The sequence below is a fragment of the Loxodonta africana genome, chromosome 11 (genome assembly GCF_030014295.1).
Source record: "Loxodonta africana isolate mLoxAfr1 chromosome 11, mLoxAfr1.hap2, whole genome shotgun sequence".
Classification (NCBI taxonomy): Eukaryota; Metazoa; Chordata; class Mammalia; order Proboscidea; family Elephantidae; genus Loxodonta; species Loxodonta africana.
The window spans coordinates 72,446,403-72,465,864 of record NC_087352.1 but is presented as its reverse complement, the minus strand read 5'-3'; positions in this window follow the sequence as shown (position 1 = coordinate 72,465,864).

Sequence of the window (19,462 nt, the reverse complement as noted above, 5' to 3'; positions counted from 1 at the left end):
CGCTCATTATAGGCTTTTTGTGAATCAGGCAGTCTGCAAATTACTGTAAATCAAATTGGGAAGAAAACAAGTGAGAAAGAATGAAAAGATGGGATTATGGACCATTGTTTAATCAGTGAAGAATACATAAATCTGATGATTAAGGATAATTTGAATCTCACAAGGCTAACCAAACCTCTTCTCCTTTAGTAGCCCTTAGAACTTGGAATTTACAGCATTTCCTCACCCACTGCTATCCCAACCCATCTTAATACGTCTGTGTTTCTGTTCTAATTGGCAGTCTTAAAAAGTGGTACTTTGTTCACCACTCTGCAAATGAAGGGCACCAAGTATGCCATGTCTCTGTTTCTCTGTTCTACATTTATCTGAAAAACAAAAGATTCCTGTCTATAAGGATTAGGTACTTTTCTTGGAGTTAAAGTGATCATCATCTATGAGGTATCCCCAGAGCAAATTTAATTTCAGAGCTACACGTTCTTCAGAGGAGAAAAGTTCAGAAGGTATCATCTCTGAGAGGATAACTGTGGGAAGTGGGATTCAAACAGTGAGTCACTTTTTGCTGTTTGGAAAATTAGATGTTTCCAATCATATGTGACGCTTCTCCCATTCTCCTATTGCTTGAAGAGTACCAAAGTGTCAGTAAATCTACTAGAAGTAATAATTTTGTAGGATTTGTGGTAAATGTAAGACACTCAGTTGTGTCTATACACCAGCAAGAATTGAAAATTAAAATTTTAAGTACTGTTTATAATACTATGCTATACCCATTGCCATCAAGTCAATTCCAACTCATAGTGACCCTATAGGACGGAGTAGAACTGGCCCATAGGGTTTCCAAGGAGCGGCTGCTGGATTCGAAATGCCTACCTTTGAGTTTGCAGGAGAATGCTTAACCACTGCACCACCAGGGCTCCCTCTATTTACAATAGCATCAAAGAAGTCAAATATCTAGGAAGAAAGTTAACAAAAGATGTACAAGATCTCTATCCTGAAAGCTACAAAACATTGCTAGAGAAATTAAAGAACATTGCAATAAAATAGAGGGATATACTCTGCTTGTGGCTTAAAAGACTGCATAACTGCCAAATGGCAGTTTTCCACAAATTGATCTATAAATTCAACAAAATCAAAACCGTACCAGTCATTCTTGTATAAATTGACAAATGTGTATGGAAATGCAACAGACCTAGAATAGCCAAGATAATCTTGAGAAAGAAAAATAAAGTTGGAGAACTTAAACTACCCAATTTCAGGAATTGCTCTAACACTATAGTAATTAGGAGAATGTGATACTAGAGTTTGGATAAAAAGACGTTAACCATAAAAGAAACTGATAAATTGCATCAAAGTTAAACATTTCTCATCAAAAAGATACTGTTAAGAAAGTGAAAAGGCAAGCCACAGACTGGGAAAAAATATTTGCAATACACATAACACCTCTTAAAAACCATTGCAAGAGCAGGCCAGAATGAAAAAAAGCAAAAGACTTGAATAGCCACTTCACAAATACCGGAATGACCAATTGGCATAGGAAAAGATGCTCAACATCAGTTACCAGGAAGGGTAAAAGATGATACCACAAGGAAATAGCACTGCACGGTGTAAATGTGAAGCAACTGGTGGAAGTGTGAGATAGTATAATTACCTTGAGAAACACTTAACCAGTTTCTTTGATTCAGTGATTCCACTTCTAGAGAAATAAGTATGTTCATAGTAAGATTTGTACAAGAATATTCACAGCAACTTGTAATACCCCAAAACTGGAAACTGCCCAAATATCAATGAACAAGTTAATGAATAATCACATATTTATACCATGGAATAAACAGTTGCCATCAAGTTGATTCCAATTCATGGCAACCCCATGTGTGTCAGAGTAGAACGGTGCCATAGGGTTTTCAGTGGCTGGTTTTCCAGAGTTTGATCACCAGGCTTTTATTCCGAAGCCTCTCTGGGTGGACTCCAACCTTTCAGTTAGCAGCCAAGCTACATTAACCATTTGTACAATCATGGAAAAGTACCCTCCAATTAGAGAAAAGAAAAAATTACTGATAATAGGGATAAATCTAAAAAACACTGTTAAAGGAAAACTAGATGCAGAAGAGTATATACTGTATATATAAAAAAATATTTTTTTTTTTATATATAGATAAGAATATATTTTCCCGTTATATATCAAGAATAGGCAAAATTTAGTATAGGCAGATCAGGGTATAAACATAAGTAGTGTGAGAAAACTCTCCGTGGTAGTGGAAACACTCCATGTCTCGATTTAGACGATGGTAACACTTGGGTATACACTATTTAAAATTTTTTGTGCTATATACTTATGGTTTATGCATTTTAGTATGTAAATTACACCTCAGTAAAGCACTGGGGGGAGATGGTAAAGGTGTTTACACTTTGACTTAAAGGTTTTCTAAAAATGTCCTCTATTGCTACAAAACACCCAAAGCCTGAATAAATTGCAACAAATAAACTTTTAAGTGGAAATATGATCTCACAGGAAAATTCCTATGGCTCAGGAAAGAAATGAAAAATTATATGTAAACTTAAACCACGAAAGTATTAATTGAAAGTTGTTCCTCTCGGGGAGGAGGGGGGGACCTAGATTTGAGAAAATGCGAGCTTAGATGTTGGGCTTGAACAAAATTGGGAAATTGAACTGAAGATACCTGCATGAAGTTGAGATATTCAAAGGAGTTACACCTACAAGTGAAAAGGTGAGTGAGGAAAAGTCTGCCTTCTTGTAAAGGAAACCAAAGGGGAATCGACCCTGCTGCTTTTCCAGTTAGTATATAACGATTTCTTAGTTATCTAGTGCTGCTGTAACATACCACCAGTGGATGGCTTTAACAAACAGAAGTTTATTCTCTCTGTCTAGTAGGCCAGAAGTCTGAATTCAGGGCGTCAGCTCTAGGGGAAGGTTTTCTTAGTCAGTCTGGAGGAAGGTCCTCGTCATCAATCTTTCCCTGGTCTAGGAGCTTCTCAGTGCAGGGACCCTGGATCCAAAGGACACACTATTCTTCTGGCTCGTGTTTCATGGTGGTATGAAGTCCCCATGTCTCTCTGCTCGCTTCTCTCTTTTATATCTCAAAAGCAGTTGGCTTAAAACAACCTAATCTTTAGATTGAGTCCTGCCTCGTTAACGTAGCTGCCGCTAACCTCGTCTCATTAACATCATAAAAATAGGATTTACAACACATAGGAAAATCGCATCAGATGACAAAATGGTGGACAGTCACACAATACTGGGAATTACAGCCTAGCCAAGTTGATACATTTTTGGGGGGACACAATTCAATCTATAACACAACCTAGCTAAATTGACCCAGATTTTGGGGGACACAATTAGTAACGGTGACAGTGACGATGCCACCCTTTATAATTACAGGCCTGCTTTCATATAGATCATAGGTTTAAAACCAGTCATGAAATCCATAGATCAAGAAAATCAAGTGAGTCCAGCACTTACTGGAAACCATTAGAATAAAACATAAATCTGTTTTGGAAAAAATCTTGGTTCAGGCTTCCATATGCCCACAAATTAAATTCAAACAAGAAATCACTGTCAAAAGGAGGATTTGAGCTATCATAATGAGTGTTAACAGAAAAGAATGAACAGAATTACTCCTGGTTTTGGTAACGGGAGAGTAGCCTGTATCAGACACCCTCCTGCCAGTATCGTGTTAAGTCTGATCAAAATACTTTTATTTTGTTCTAAGGTGAGCGAGGTCGTATTTACATGGCTTTTCCCCAGAAAGCACTCCTCCGTGCACACAGCACACTGGAGGTAGAGTTCATGCAGAAAGTGAGGGTCTTTACTAGGCTGAGCAGTAAGAGGTCCAGCAGAATGGCTGGAAATAGGGAAGGAAATCCCAGAAAGAGGGATCCCCAGATCATTTAACTGAGCATGCACAGGATAAGACTCCTGGAAGTCCTGAGTGAAACAAGAAGGCAGGAGGATAGTAGAGATTTCAGCAGCGATCTCAGAGCCCAGCACTGAGAATACAGAGATTGGAGTTCAGATATTCCCACCTGGAGGGGCTTGATAAACACTGACCTTTACTTTGAAATCATGATTTTGAAATGAACGGCCATGTTTCGGAGTAAGGACCACTTTTCAGGGCTTAGGGCTACTCCCAGAACCACAGGAAGAGTGGAACTAGACCAGACCTCACAGCCTAAAACCAAGCCTGTATTACGTTCAGTTGATCTGCCAGTGGATTAACCACCTCCTTGAGCAAAACAGCTTTCCTAAGAATAAAACAGAATCCAGAGTCTCTAATGTATCAATTACGATGTCCAAAGCTGTCAAATCCATTGCCGTTGAGTCGATTCCGACTCACAGTGACCCTATAGGACAGAGCAGAACTGCCCACGTAGGGTTTCCAAGGAGCGGCTGGTGGACTCAAACTGCCAACCTTTTCGTTAGCAGCCAAGCTCCTAACCACGGTGCCACCAGGGCTCCATGTCCAGTATACAATAAAATACAGGAGAACAACTTCCAGCGCGACAATGTGAGGACCTCTATAAGCCCACTCTTTAGTGAAACTGGTGAAATTTATTTATTTTTTATTATTTTTTTTTTCAATTGAAGTAAAAGTTTATTTGACTTGATTTCCTCAAGATATAGTTAAAATTAGTTGGCATATTCCTCACTTTGTTTTCCTAGGTACATACAGTCTAGTATCTTTGGTCTCCTAATAAAAAAATTCTATAATATTTGATTTTCCTAATCTTTATTTTTTTTTCCTGAATAAAACTTATCTGTTTAATGTAGTTCTTTTTTTTTAAATAACTTTTATTAAGCTTCAAGTGAACGTTTACAAATCCAATCAGTCTGTCACATATAAGTTTACATACATTTCACTCCCTACTCCCACTTGCTCTCCCCCTCTTGAGTCAGCCCTTTCAGTCTCTCCTTTCTTGACAATTTTGCCTGCTTCCCTCTCTCTCTATCCTCCCATCCCCCCTCCAGACAAGAGTTGCCAACACAATCTCAAGTGTCCACCTGATATAATTAGCTCACTCTTCATCAGCGTCTCTCTCCCACCCGCTGACCAGTCCCTTTCATTTCTGATGAGTTGTCTTCGGGGATGGTTCCTGTCCTGTGTCAACAGAAGGTCTGGGGAGCATGGCCGCCGGGATTCCTCCAGTCTCAGTCAGACCATTAAGTTTGGTCTTTTTATGAGAATTTGGGGTCTGTATCCCACTGATCTCCTGCTCCCTCAGGGGTCCTCTGCTGTGCTCCCTGTCAGGGCAGTCATCGATTGTGGCCGGGCACCAACTAGTTCTTCTGGTCTCAGGATGATGTAGGTCTCTGGTTCATGTGGCCCTTTCTGTCTCTTGGGCTCTTAGTTGTCGTGTGGCCTTGGTGTTCTTCATTTTCCTTTGCTCCAGGTGGGTTGAGACCAATTGATGCATCTTAGATGGCCGCTTGTTAGCATTTAAGACCCCAGACGCCACATTTCAAAGTGGGATGCAGAATGTTTTCATAATAGAATTATTTTGCCAATTGACTTAGAAGTCCCCGCAAACCATGTTCCCCAGACCCCCGCGCTTGCTCCGCTGACCTTTGAAGCATTCATTTTATCCCGGAAACTTCTTTGCTTTTGGTCCAGTCCAAATGAGCTGACCTTCTATGTATTGAGTGTTGTCTTTCCCTTCACCTAAAGCAGTTCTTATCTACTGATTAATCAATAAAAAACCCTCTCCCACCCTCCCTCCCTCCCCCCCCCGTAACCACAAAAGTATGTGTTCTTCTCAGGTTTACTATTTCTCAAGATCTTATAATAGTGGTCTTATACAATATTTGTCCTTTTGCCTCTGACTAATTTCGCTCAGCATAATGCCTTCCAGGTTCCTCCATGTTATGAAATGTTTCCCAGATTCGTCACTGTTCTTTATCGATGCGTAGTATTCCATTGTGTGAATATACCACAATTTATTTACCCATTCATCCGTTGATGGACACCTTGGTTGCTTCCAACTTTTTGCTATTGTAAACAGAGCTGCAATAAACATGGGTGTGCATATATCTGTTTGTATGAAGGCTCTTGTATCTCTAGGGTATATTCCTAGGAGTGGGATTTCTGGGTTGTATGGTAGTTCTATTTCTAACTGTTTAAGATAACGCCAGATAGATTTCCAAAGTGGTTGTACCATTTTACATTCCCACCAGCAGTGTATGAGAGTTCCAATCTCTCCGCAGCCTCTCCAACATTTACTATTTTGTGTTTTTTGGATTAATGCCAGCCTTGCTGGTGTGAGACGGAATCTCATCGTAGTTTTAATTTGCATTTCTCTAATGGCTAATGATCGAGAGCATTTTCTCATGTATTTGTTGGCTGCCTGAATATCTTCTTTAGTGAAGTGTGTGTTCATATCCTTTGCCCACTTCTTGATTGGGTTGTTTGTCTTTTTGTGGTTGAGTTTTGACAGAATCATGTAGATTTTAGAGATCAGGCGCTGGTTGGAGATGTCATAGCTGAAATGAAATTTATTTTTAAAACAGCCACTTAAAGTCTCTGGAAATTGCCTAAAGAGCATACAGCAAATGAAAAAAAGATCCATTCAAGGGAAACTAGTACAATTTGGTAAGAAAATTGAGCGTCCTTTTCCGTGCAGCAAGAGAGAAACTCCATCCTGGTATAGGCAAGAACACAGGACTCCATTTCCCCACAGCGACCAGTAGAGAGCTGTCTTCCTGGGAGGATCATTTCTCATCCTTCCCCATTGTCGAAGCTAAGTTCCAGACCAGTGTGGCCAGGAGGTGGGGGTTCCCTTCTCCCACCCAGCCCCCATTCATGGAATGGAGACGCTACTGTAGATGTGGCCCTGCTGAGCATTCTGGGGCCCTGCTCCCGAGCCAAGAGGCAAGCTGAGAAGACCTCAGACTACTGCCCCCGTCAGTGTGCACTCAGCTCTTAAAGGGCAGAGAGAGTATCACCCAAAACGAAGCACGCCATTTCCCCATCCCAAATGGTGGAGGTTGGGGTGAAACGCAGCTGAGAGGAGATTGGCAGATTCAGTGAAGATGCAGGGTAAACTAGGAGTCTCTGGGTGGCACAAGTGGTTAGGTGCTTGACTACTGGCTGAAAGGTTGGCTGTTCAAATTCACCCAGAGGTGTTTCTGAAGAAAGGCCGGGTGATCTGCTTCCAAAAGGCCACAGACAGCCTTTATATAGCAGTTCTGCTCTGCATGCGTGAGGTCGCCATGACCTGAAATAGACTCAACGGCAACTAACAACACCAGTAGGGGTAAACTCTAGGTTGGCTAGTTTGCAGGAGAAAACTGGAGAAAGACAGTCAGGAGGAGCCCTCTTGGGATCCGAACAAATATCACACATTGACCTCAGGGAACTATTGCTTTAAAAGAGCCCAAATTTGATTGGATTAGTCTGCAGAGCAAATATATACCCCAGGGCATTGCTGAAAACAGTAAAGGAATAAAGCCAGCAATTAGTGGAGTTTAACAGCTAGATGTGGTCAGAAAAAGAGAGTCCTGACAAAACCACTGTCGTTAAGTGGTTTGGGGCTGAATTGTGCAGCCCAGTTTTGAATTTTGGTTATGGGTTGAATTGTGTCCCCAGAAAAGACATAGGGTCTTTGCAAATAAAATTAGCTAACATGGAATCATACTGGAGACCCAGACACACAGGGAAGAGAGCCTTGTGAAGACAGGCCGGGATTGTAGCTATGCTTCCACAAACCAAGGAATGCCTGGGACCACAAGGAAGGATTGTCCAGGTCTGCAGGCAGGAGGGCTATGTCTGAAACTGGCACTTCTCTATAATCCTGCAGGGAGGATGCTGCCCCTGAAATGCTTGAGGTCCTGGCTCATGGGCTGTGACTTTCTGTCCTCGGCTTTGGGCCTTTGCCAGGTTTCAGGGCAGCAGGCAACATCACTCTGCATGTCCTGTGTGGAAACATCGACAATTGTGACATTTGAGGAACCAACATGAGAGGGTCCCCATGAAAGGAGATAGCCTGGCCCTATGGAAATCGCACCAGCTTCATAGTCACAGGTTCAGATCCTAAGTGGGGTGCTTACCAGCTGAGTGACCTTTTCCAAGTTCTTATTCTCGAAGGGCATTAGTCATGTCGTCTCTAAAATGCCAGCATCATTGGGGAATTATAATGCACTGATAGAGATGGTGCTAACAAATGATTTTTCCCTTCCGCTGTTCTCATAATTTGCTTCTAGGGCTAATGCCTGCGGTGGGGCAGCTCCACAGAGCTGTGTGGTCAGAGCAGATCAAGGCTGTCTGCAGCTGGGCAGCTGCAAGAGGAACCAGTCCAGAAGAACATAAATCTAGTCCCATTTCCCCACTACATGATTCATTCAACTACCAAAGAGACATTTAAGGAGCCCTGGTTATGCAACAAGGAGCCCTAGTTGCACAGTGGTTAAGTGCTCCGCTGCTAACCAAAAGGTTGGTAGTTTGAACCTACCAGCTGCTCTGCAGGAGAAAGATGTGGCAGTCTGCTTCTATCAAGATTACAGCCTTGGAAACCCTATGGGGCAGCTCTACTCTGGCCAATACAGTCGCTATGAGTTGGAATTGAGTTGGCAATGAGTTTTGGTTTGGTTTAGTGGAGTAAAGGTCAAGCACTTGGCTGCTAACCAAAAGGCTGGCAGTTTGAACCCATGCAGCCGCTCTTCAGGAGAAAGACTGGTGATCTGCTTCCTTGAAGATTACATCCTAGAAAAAAACTTATGAGGCAGTTCTACCTTGTCACATGGGGTCACTGTGAGTCGAAATTGTCTCAAAGGCACCCAAAAACAACAAAGAGAGGTATAAAACTGCAAAAAGGGAAAAGAAACAATGTATAATAAAAGATAGCATTTATTCTTATCTTACCTCCTCTTTTCAGCACTTCCAGTGTTAATAAACCCAGCGAATTTGACTTCAGTCTGCACCCTGAATGTGGGCCCAGGGGAGGCTGATCCACAGGGCAGCTTTAGGGATAGAAGCTGACTTGAGAAAGAGGGCCAAAAGAAAAGGCTCAGCCAACCTCCCCCGGCTACCAGCCCTTAGGATTACAGGCTCAGAACTCCCAGATACAATAGTAATAGGCAGAACTGAACATTAGATTAAAAAAAAATTCAGCCATGTTGGGATTGTCTCAAAGTGTAACTGTAGTTCAGTAGAAAAATTAATTAATGCATAGGCCCAATAGTTGATAAAATATTTCTAATAAAAACATCTTGCAAGAGAGTGTATGTATTCAGCATGCTTTTAGACGGAAGTGCTTTAAATAAAGTACTTTAAATAATATTTCAAACCAACAGCCAAAATTATATTTAACAATAAAACCCTAGAGACTTTGCTATTTAAATCAAGAACAAAACAAGGATGCCTGCTATCACCATTACCACTTCACTGTGTTCGGGAAGTTCTGGGTAGTGCATTAAGACATGAAACGGGAGGCAAACATATCATCAAGAAAAACAGTTCGTTTTCATTATTTGCAGATGATGGTCATTTATTCTTCATTAACTCACCAAACGCACACCAAGTACCTCTTCTGTGTCCCACACCATTCAAGGCCCCGCGGACTCAGAATGCCAAACTCCCTGCCCTCATGGGGCTGATATAGTGGGACCCAGGGGGCAGATAAAAAATAAATAAATAAAGCAGCTGACAGAGGGACAGGAGAGGAGGCCATTCTAGAGCAGGTGGACAGGGAAGGCCTACCTGAGGAGGGGATATTTGACCAGAGCCCAAATGGTACAACAGAGCAAGCCATGGGGCAATTGGGGTAGTGTTCTAGGAGGCAGGGCAGTGAGTGCAAAGGCCCTGGGGCAGAAGCAAACTCAGCAAGACAGAAGACTAACAGAATAGTGTGGCCAGGGCATAGTGAAGGAAAGGGAAACTGGTTTAAGATAGGGCCAAGAAACAGGCAGGAACCAGATCATGCAGGCCTTATAGGCCATGGAGAGGCCTTGGCTTTTTATCTGAGTGCAATGAGAAGAATGGTTTTGAGCAGGGGAGAGGCATAAATCTCAAACATTTACTCCAGCTGTTGTGTAGAGAATGTTCTATTAGGCCTAAGGGTGGCAGCCAGGGGTCCAGTAAGGAAAATGTTTTAAGAATCCAGTGTATGTTCACAGAAAATCTTATAGATGAATGTTCATAGCTATATTATTCATTTCCAAAAAATGGAAACAACCTAAATGCCCATCAATTGATGAATGGATCAATCATACGTGGTATATCCACATAATGGAGTATTATTCAACCATAAAAGGGAACGAAGTAGTGGTACTGGCTACAACATGGGTGAACCTTGAAGACATGGTCAGTGACAGCAAGCAGCCACAAAAGGCCACCTATTGTATAAGATCCAGCACCCGGAGATCACCTCTTTTTGCCAGCCTGCTGAGCCCACTCCCCACCACTTTCTCCCGAGACTGCTCTTGTCAAAGTCACCAGCGGCAGGCACCCTGGAAGGAAAGGGCTCAGGCTTGGGTGAGAGATTTTGAAGGTAGAACTGGCTGACTTGCTGATGGATTGGATGTGGAATGTGTGAGGAGAAGCATGAAGGACGACAATACAGATTTTGGCCTGAGTGGCAGGTACCACGGGCTGCGGAGGAGAAGCGGGAAGGAGCCAGTGGGCTCAGGAGGCCTGTGCTAGTTATGGCATCCAGGTATGCCAAATGAGCAAGTGGATGTTCTACCCTGGGGCCCAGGGAAGAGCTGCAAAAGATAATGTTTTGAGTAATCAACAATAGATAGTGTAGGGAAAAATGAGTGCCTCAGTGGGGAACCATGAATTGTTTACAGCACATCTTTCCCGGTTGCCTGATCCTGGCATCTGTTTTACAGCTCTGTAAGTTGTAAATGACTGATGGCAATTAAAAATAATTCTTGTCTGTAGACATGCAAATAAGTTGTCCGGTGGAAGTTCAATTGACTCCCTTCCACCACTGTGGAAGAAACCGGTTTTGGTACCACCTGCATTCATTTCAATATTCCTGACCTCTGGCTTCTACTTTGAACATCTGACAAGTTCCCCCATTAATAATGAGTTAAGTAAAATCTTTAACACACACGTTTATTTTGTATGTGCACTAGAGTCATGACCTTTTTTTTTTAATTACCGTTTAACAATATTATTTAAAGCTGCAGGACTAGATGAGGTCACAAAGCATGGGGGTGCTGGGGAGAGAGAATTTAAGGAGGACAACTGATGCCTGGGGCTCCCCACCATTAGAAGCCAACAAGCGGAGGAGGAGCAGCCAGTTGGGAAGGGGTGAGTGAAGAAGTTGCTGAGATAGCACCCTCGTCCAGTGGCACCCTCCACCAGGGATTTCATCACCAAGAGGAGGTGGAGCCATCAGCCATGTCAGACGCCAAAAGGAGGCTGGATCAGGTGAGGCCTGGGTGGACCCTCTCGTGGGGCAAAACCGAAGCTACTGGTGACTTTGACAAGAGCAGTCTTGGGAGAGAGTGGTGGGGAGTGGGCTCAGCAGGGGTGGCAAAAAGAGGTGATCTCCGGGTGCTGGATCTTATACAATAGGTGGCCTTTTGTGGCTGCTTTCTCTCACTGACCATGTCTTCAAGGTTCACCCATGTTGTAGCAGGTACCAGTACTTCGTTTCTTTTTATGGTTGAATAATACTCCATTATGTTATGTGGGTATACCACATATGATTGATCCGTTCATCAGTTGATGGGCATTTGGGTTGCTTCCACTTTTTGGAAAAGAATAATATAGCTATGAACATTCACCTATGAGATTTTATGTGGCCATACGTTTTCAGTTCTCTTGAGTACAGTGTATACTTTAGGAACAGAATTGCTGGTTTCTATAGTAACACAAGGAAACCCTGGTGGCATAGGGGTTAAGAGCTACAGCCGCTAACCAAAAAGTCAGCAGTTCGAATCCACCAGGTGCTCCTTGGGAACTCTCTGGGGCAGTTCTACTCTGTCCTATACAATCACTATGAGCTGGAATTGACTCAATGGCGATGGGTTTTTTACAGTAATGCAATGTTTGATTTTTTGAGGAGCTTAACTGCCAGGCTGTTTTTCCAAACAGCAGGCACAGAGGCACTGAAACACAACTCCCATTGTAGCTTTCTGGGCTTGGATCCTGTCAGTGACTCCTGGTGACTGCAGCCCATGGCTAGGCCATTTGTAACATCTAAGAGTGAAAACACAGGTGTACGGATATTATCCTATCACTGACAGCATTGTACTTGAGGATAGATCTTGAAACATTCTTTTTGACAATGAATGCAACACCATTCCTGTTCGAGTTGTCATTCCCAGCATAGTAGCCTATACAATCATCTGATTCAAAATGGCCAATACCAGTCCATTTCAGCTCACTAATCCCTAGGATATCAATGTTTATGTGTTCCATTTCATTTTTGACGATTTCCAATTTTCCCAAATTCATACTTTGTACATTTTAGGTTCTGATTATTAATGGATGTTTGCAGCTGTTTCTTCTCATTTTGAGTCATGCAACACCAGCAAAGAAAGGTCCCGAAAGCTCTACTCCATCCACGTCATTAAGGTCCACTCTACTTTGAGGAGGCAGCTCTTCCCCAGTCATCTTTTGAGTGCCTTCCAACCTGGGGGGCTCATCTTCCAGCACTATATCAGATAATGTTCTGCTGCTATTCATAAGGTTTTCACTGGCTAATGCTTTTCAGAAGTAGACTGCCGGGTCCTTCTTCCTACTCTGTCTTAGTCTGGAAGCTCAGCTGAAACCTGTCCTCCATGGGTGACCCTGCTGGTATCTGAATACCGGTGGCATAGCTTCCAGCATCACAGCAACACACAAGCCCCCACAGTACGACAAATGTACAGACACTTTAATAATAATAATATAATAATAATAATATCCATACGCCTACAAGGAAGACCAGTTAATACAACTATTATTCAAATTTACGGACCAACCACTAGGGCCAAAGATGAAGTAATAGAAAATTTTTTTCAGCTGCTGCAGTCTGAAATTGATCAAACATGCAATCAAGACGCATTGATAATTACTGGCGATTGGAATGCAAAAGTTGGAAACAAAGAAGAAGGATCATTAGTTGGAAAATATGGCCTTGGTGCCAGAAACAATGCCAGAGATCGAATGATAGAATTTTGCAAGACCAATGACTTCTTCATTGCAAATACCTTCTTTCACCAACATAAACAGCAACTTATAAACATGGACCTCACCAGATGGAACACACAGGAATCAAACTGACCACATCTGTGGAAAGAGACGATGGAAAAGCTCAATATCATCAGTCAGAACAAGGCTAGGGGCTGACTATGGAACAGACCATCAATTGCTCATACGCAAGTTCAATCTGAAACTGAAGAAAATCAGAGCAACTCCACGAGAGCCAAAATATGGCCTTGAGTATATCCCACCTGAATTTAGAGACCATCTCAAGAATAGATTTGACTCATTGAACATTAGTGACCGAAGACCAGATGAGTTGTGGAATGACACCAAAGACATCATCCATGAAGAAAGCAAGAGGTCACTGAAAAGACAGGAAAAAAGGAAAAGACCAAGATGGATGTCAGAGGAGACTCTGAAACTTGCTGTTGAGCATTGAGCAGCTAAAGCAAAAGGAAGAATTGATGAAGCAAAAGAACTGAACAGAAGATTTCAAAGGGCCTCTCAAGAAGACAAAATAAAGTATTATAATGACATGTGCAAAGAGCTGGAGATGGAAAACCAAAAGGGACGAACACGGTTGGCATTTCTCAAGCTGAAAGAACTGAAGAAAAAATTCAAGCCTCGAGTTGCCATAGTGAAGGATTCTATGGGGAAAATATTAAACAATGCAGGAAGCATCAAAAGAAGATGGAAGGAATACAGAGTCATTATACCAAAAAGAATTAGTCGATATTCAACCATTTCAAGAGGTGGCATATGATCAGGAACTGATGGTACTGAAGGAAGAAGTCCAAGCTGCTCTGAAAGCATTGGCGAAAAACAAGGCTCCGGGAATTGATGGAATATCAATTGAGATGTTTCAACAAACAGATGCAATGCTGGAGGTGCTCACTCGTCTATGCCAAGAAATATGGAAGACAGCTTCCTGGCCAACTGACTGGAAGAGATCCATATTTATGCCTATTCCCAAGAAAGGTGATCCAACCAAATGTGGAAATTATAGAACAATATCATTAATATCACACGCAAGCAAAATTTTGCTGAAGATCATTCAAAAACGGCTGTAGCAGTATATCGACAGGAAACTGCCAGAAATTCAGGCCAGTTTCAGAAGAGGACGTGGAACCACGGATATCATTGCTGATGTCAGATGGATCCTGGGTGAAAGCACAGAATACCAGGATGTTTACCTGTGTTTTATTGACTATGCAAAGGCATTTGACTGTGTGGATCATAACAAACTATGGATAACATTGTGAAGAATGGGAATTCCAAAACACTTAATTGTGCTCATGAGGAACCTTTACATAGATCAAGAGGCAGTTGTTCAGACAGAATAAGGGGATACTGATTGGTTTAAAGTCAGGAAAGGTATGCGTCAGGGTTGTACTCTTTCACCATATCTATTCAATCTGTATGCTGAGCAAATAATCCAAGAAACTGGACTATATGAAGAAGAACTGGGGCATCAGGATTGGAGGAAGATTCATTAACAACCTGCATTATGCAGATGACACAACCTTGCTTGCTGAAAGTGAAGAGGACTTGAAGCACTTACTAATGAAGATCAAAGGCTACAGCCTTCAGTATGGACTGCACCTCAACATAAAGAAAACAAAAATCCTCACAATTGGACCAATGAGCAACATCACGATAAATGGAGAAAAGATTGAAGTTGTCAAGGATTTCATTTTACTTGGATCCACAATCAACAGCCATGGAAGCAGCAGTCAAGAAATCAAAAGATGCATTGCACTGGGTAAATCTGCTGCAAAGGACCTCTTTAAAGTGTTGAAGAGCAAAGATATCAACTTGAAGACTAAGGTGCGCCTGACCCAAGCCATGGTATTTTCAATCGCATCATATGCATGTAAAAGCTGGACAATGAATAAAGAAGACCGCAGAAGAAATGACGGCTTTGAATTGTGATGTTTGCGAAGAATATTGAATATACCATGGACTGCCAAAAAACAAACAAATCCGTCTTGGAAGAAGTGCCACCAGAATGCTCCTTGGAGGCAAGGATGGCGAGACTGTGTCTTACATACTTTGGACATGTCAGGAGGGATCAGTCCCTGGAGAAGGACATCATGCTTGGCAGAGTACAGGGTCAGCGGAAAAGAGGAAGACCCTCAACAAGGTGGATTGACACAGTGGCTGTAACAATGAGCTCAAGCATAACAACGATTGTTTAAGGATGGCTCAGGACCGGGCAGTGTATCGTTCTGTTGTGCATAGGGTCGCTATGAGTCAGAACCGACTCGACGGCACCTAACAAGAACAAGAGTAAAAACGTAGCAATGTTCATCAAGGGGAATGTTGGCCAAGGCATTAGTACTGCCTAGAGTTCTGCCCATGAAGCAAAGTGATCACTGTCATTTTCTGTGTTACGGACATGGTGCTACAGCTGAATGGCAGCAGCATTCCAGCAGACACCATCAGGTTTCAATTTAACTAAGCTATCAGTGAACCAGGCCCAGGCATTTAGGACCATCTTTGTGAGCTGAGGGCCCCACTGAGCCAGGCAGGGACTTTGCTTGAGGTCACAGGATCCAGGAGCAGTGTTTCCCCTAAAGGGGTTGCTACCACTTTTTCAGGTAAAGCCAAAATGCTCTGGGGACCAAGCAAACTGTGCACTTGAATACACCACTGCCATTTGAACAGTGAGGCCTGTTGGACTCTCCCCACCCTGTTAGTCATTGAATCCCAGTTGATCCATTCCAAAATGGGGATGTCAGGCCAGGGAGTCACGAGGCATTCACGGGTCAGGCAGGCATTCAGTTTCAAGAAGAACTTGTAACCTAACCCGATTGCCCTACTTGTAACAGCTTCCTTAAAAAAAAAAAAAAAAAAGTGATTGGTGGCTTGTCCGGCAGGTGGCGCTGTTATACTAGGAAATGGCCTCTCTCATCTGGCAGCCATTAAATCTTTAAAAAACTGATTGCTCTTTCTCTTGCAGGGATTCTACACTGTTCTGCTTTTCCACCAGGGATGGCTCAGGGAGATGAGTGAGGGGAGGCAGTCCACCTGTACCACTAGCACTTCTATACACGCAGCGACCCCCGGATGGGAGAACTCTCCCTGACGCTCACAGAACGAGAAATGCAGGCATAAAAACCCATTGCCGTGGTGCGTGGTGCCGATTCTGACTCATAGCGACCACATAGGACAGAACAGAACAGCTTCATAGGGTTTCCAAGGAGTGGCTGGTGGATTCGAACTGCGGACGTTTTTTGGTCAGCAGCCATAGCTCACGGTAGTTCTTAACCACTGGCCACCAGGGCTCAAGTCTTACTATACATTGAGCGGTGGAAGCCACACAACAATACCAATCAGCCCAAAAAACCTCAAAAAGGGCTCAAAAGAAAGGTCACTTAAGTTTTCCTACCCCACTGTAAACTTTGAATTTGTAGTTAAAACAGTATTTTAAAAAATCTCCAAACCCTGATGCTTTCACTGGCAATTTTTTATTTTTAGTGTAACAGCTTTATTGAGATAATGATTCACATGCCATACAATTCATCCATTTAAAGTGTACAGTTAAGTGGTTTTTGGCATATTCACAGCATTGTGCAACCATCACCACAACCAATTTTAAAACATTTGGAACAAAAAGAAATTCTGTATCTATTAGCAGTCACTTTCCATTTTCCCCCAGTTCTCAAGCCCTAAAGGTGATCATTCTAGAGCAAGTGTACAGGCAAGGCCTACCTGAAGTGGGAATGTTTGACCAGGGTGAATAGTGTGATAGAGCAAGCCACAGGGCAATTGGGGCAACCGGGGCAGTGTTCCAGGAGAGGGGACAATGAGTGCAAAGGCCCTGGGGCAGGAACCAACTCACAAGCTGGAAGACTAACAACAGTGTGGCCAGGGCATAGTGAGGGTGAGGGAAAGGGGCTCAAGACAGGGCCAAGAAACAGGCAGGAGCCAGATCATGCGGGCCTTACAGTCCATGATGAGGAATTGGATTTTAATCTGGATTTTCCTATTCCGGACATCCCACATATAAGCGGAATGAATACGTGTTCTTTCTGACTAGTTTCTTTCACTTACCATAATGTCTTTGAGGTTTACCCATATTGTAGCAGGTATCAGTACCTCATTTGTTTTCTCATATTCTGTTATGTGGATATACCACATTCGATTGATCCATTTATCAGTTGGTGGACATTTGGGTTGTTTCCACTTTTTGGCTATTATGAATGATGTAGTTATGAACATCCGTATGTAAGATTTTATGTGGAGAATCAACAGATGAATGGATAAGCAAAATGTGGTACATACATGCAACGGAATACTGCTCAGCCAGTAGGAGAAATGAAGTCTTGATATATGTACAATATGGGTGGAACTTGAAGACATTATGCTGAGTGCAATAAGCCAATTACAAAAGGATAAACACTGTATGACCTCACTTATATAAACAGACAAGAAAAGGCACGTGTATAGAGACCAAAGTTTATTAGTGGTTACCAGGAGCTGGAAGCGGGGGTGGGGTATAATTGCTTATGGAGTACTGAGTTTCAGTGTACAGTTACGGAAAAATTGCATTGATTAAGGGTAAGGTTACCCAGCCAGTTATTGTAAGTGCTGTCAATAAGTTGTACACTTGTAAAAAGCTGAACTGGCAAAAGTTGTATGACAGACATATTTACAACAACCAAAAAAAAAAAAAAAGAAACTGCTGAGGCTGCTTATGTACAACCATACACCTCACAGGATTTTGTTCCTTGGTTTGGAGGTTGTCTTAGTTATCTAGTGCTGCTGTAACAGAAATACCACAAGTGGATGGCTTTAACAAAGAGAAGTTTATTCTCTCACAGCCTAGTTGGCTAGAAGTCCGAATTCAGGGTGCTGGCTCCACGGGAAGACTTTCTCTCTCTGTCGGCTCTGGAGGAAGGTCCTTGTCATCAGTCTTCCCTTGGTCTGGGAGCATCTCAGTGCAGGAACGTCAGGTCCAAAGGACGTGCTCTGCTCCTGGTCCTGCTTTCTTGGTGGCTTGAGTTCCCCATGTCTCTGGGCTCGCTTCTCTCTTTTATATCTGAAAAGAGATTGGCTTAAACATGAGACTACGTGGGCAGCTCCTGCCTGGAGGGGAAATGTGAAGGCTGAGGGAGACAGAAGCTGGCTGAATGGACATGGAAATACAGGGTGGAGAGAAGGAGTGTGCTTTCTCATGAGGGGGAGAGCAACTAGGAGTATATAGCAAGATGTATATAAGTTTTGTATGAGAGACTGACTTGATTTGTAAACTTTCACTTAAGCACAATAAAAATTTCAAAAAAAAAAGATTGGCTTAAGACACTATCTAATCTTGTAGATCTCATCAATATAACTGTCACTAATCCATCTCATTACAAATCCATCTCATTACATCATAGTGATAGGATTTACAACACATAGGGAAATCACTTCAAATGACAAAATGGTAGGCAATCACACAATACTGGGAATCATGACCTAGCCAAGTTGACAAGTATTTTCAGGAGTCACAATTCAATCCATGACAGAGGTTTAGGATCATGGTTTCATGGAACATCCCAGTTAATTGGCCTAGTAACACGTTTAGTGCTTCTGTTCTACCTCTTAGTTTGTTGTGTAGTGCCTGGGGTCTTAAAAGCTTGCAGGTGGCCCTCCAAGGCACAACAATTGGTCTCTATTTGCCTGGAGCAAAAGAGGAAGGAGAGTCAGGAATAGGAGGAAGAAATGGATGTGTGGCTAATTGCCTCCATGAACAGCTGCCTCCGTTGCCATGAGACAAGAAGAACTGGATGGTGCCCAGGTACCATTACTGAACATTTTGATCAAAGGTTCTATGGAAGAATCCTAATCAAAAGGGGAAGAATGTAGAACAGAAATTCAAATTCTCATGGACTTTCTGGAGTCATGGAGGCTGGATAAAGCCCTGAAACAATTGCCCTGAGATAATCTTTAAACTTTAAACCAAATTATCCCCTGAAGTGTGCTTAAAACCAAACAATAGTTAACTAGTAAAAAATATCTGCCTCGAGCATTATGCTTTTTTAAGAGCTATCTTTATGGAATCAAGTTGACAACAGCAACTCGAAAGATTAGTAGGAACCTTAGGGGGCAGTGAGTTTATGTTAATGGGGGGTGAACAACTCAGAAAAAGAGGGTGAGAATGGTTGCACAACTCAAAGAATAAATGTCAATGAATTATATACATGTTGAAATGGTTGAATTGGTGTGTTTTTGATGTATATATTCTCAACAACGACAAAATAAAATAATTTTAAAAAAGATTCTATGTGGATGTATGTTTTCATTTCTCTTGGTTATATACTTAGGAA